Raw genomic sequence first — 1880 nt, forward strand, 5'->3', positions numbered from 1 at the left:
GGCTATGCTCCAATCACTGCATCAAGGAGCAAGGTTGACAGGAAGGAACAAGACAGTTTTTGAACATTGTTAAACCATCATCACACAATCACACATACCCCTTTACATCAATTCATTTGGTAGCCAAAGACTTGCGTTTTTTGTTTGTTTGTTTGTTTTATGGAGCAAATTTAAGTTATCTGAGTACAGAGAGAAAGAGAGAAAGCTCATCCTGGAAATACACCAACACGTGAGGATGAAGAGAGTCTTTATGCCTTAAAAATAAAATTATAATTTAAAGCATTAAATATTAGGATATACATGAAAAAATCTCTTTTTTTCATCCTAAAGGTCTAGAAATGGAAGTAAGGAATAGAAATATATTATTATTTATAGTTAAAAAAAACCTCAAAATGTGTATCTAATAATTAGATGATAGCAATCAATTTATAACAATTTTCAACTAAGTTTTATCTTCCTCCTATTCAAAGAATACTATCACTCAAATGTAGTGATTAATGATGAATGTAGTGATTAATGATGAATGACTACTGGTTTCTGATTAATAACTAAAATTTGTAGACCATTTACATGGAAAGCACAAAGAAGTATGTGCTAAAGCGATATCATAAATATTTACCTGGAAGGAGAGATACCAGGATCATGAAGGCGGCTTTCCCATGGCGAGGCTTATCTTTTGCATTCCCGATGTGCTGACACCTGCGATTTCCCCAAATGTGGGAAACTTGACTGCATAATTTGTGGTGGAGGGGCACTGCATTTGCAATCTCCTCTACACAAAAAAGAAAAAAAAATTGATATTATAAGGCAAAAAATCCCAATGTTAATGCTAACAACACTTTAGATACTGTATTACTTTATATCTAAATATGCTAGAATTAAAATGGAAGACTTTCTCTTTAATTAATAGATTTTTCACCATAGAAGATATATATATGTAAAAAAAACCTGCCTTTAAAATAAACTAGAGGGAGCGGAGGTGGCTCAAGCGATTGGGTACTTCCTTCCACATGGGAGGTCCCAGGTTCAGTTTCTAGTGCCTCCTAAAAAAATGAAGATGAGCATACAGCAAGTGCAAAGCAGTGAGGCCGAGTGGGGGGATAGAAATAAATAAATAAAAATAAATCTTTAAAAAAAGAACTAGATGAAACAATAATTGAATTGATTAAACTACTGACCAGGGGGCCCTAATAATTGATGCATTTTATTTCTTAATTTGATCACGCATTCTTACGAGCATAAGATTTTTAAAGGTAGTAATTATCTTTTTTGTGAATTTCAATTTCCATAAAACAGTTTACTAGGGGTTTTGTTTTTGTTTTTGTTTTAATTTACACACCAACACAACACAACTGCTGCCCTGAATCTACCATAATATCTTGCTTATTTGAGTTTTTTGTGTTTTTGGAAACATGCAGACACTGTTGCTGAGAATCTGATAAAAGTACAAGTGGAGAGAGAAAGAGAGAGAGACCCCAAAAGAAATTAACAACCCTCTTATTGCTAATTAAAAGCTCTTTGCTTTCTCTCCACATGGCCACTACAGCTGTTTCACATCCTATCACTGCAAAGGAAACACATAAATTCAAAGACAATATTGTGAACAGCACCTGGTTCTGAGCACACCTGCCATGATGAGACTATATTTCATACTGTCAGTAAATTAACATTTTCAGGAGCCCCAAAAGATGATTTTTTTCCCCCTCATTCAACTTCTTCTACTGTCCCCAGTGGTAAAGAATCAGTATTTTTGCTTCCATTTTCGATACTAAATATATCATACTGTTGTTTGCTTCACTGGCGCAGACACCTGCCTCCTGCTGTAAATGCTGTGTTCCAGCTCTGAAAGATTTCCCCAGGGTTTCCCATTCAAGTATTGG

General features: G+C 34.7%; 1 non-coding gene across 1 annotated transcript; it reads left to right on the forward strand.

Annotated features, from left to right (window-relative positions):
• The first annotated feature begins 611 nt into the window (after positions 1 to 611).
• LOC111766215 (U1 spliceosomal RNA) lies at positions 612 to 773 on the forward strand. Its single transcript, XR_002798315.2, has one exon. It is a non-coding gene; the product is annotated as a U1 spliceosomal RNA (small nuclear RNA).
• Positions 774 to 1880: the final 1107 nt, after the last annotated feature.

The sequence above is a fragment of the Dasypus novemcinctus genome, chromosome 15 (assembly GCF_030445035.2).
Source record: "Dasypus novemcinctus isolate mDasNov1 chromosome 15, mDasNov1.1.hap2, whole genome shotgun sequence".
NCBI lineage: Eukaryota > Metazoa > Chordata > Mammalia > Cingulata > Dasypodidae > Dasypus > Dasypus novemcinctus.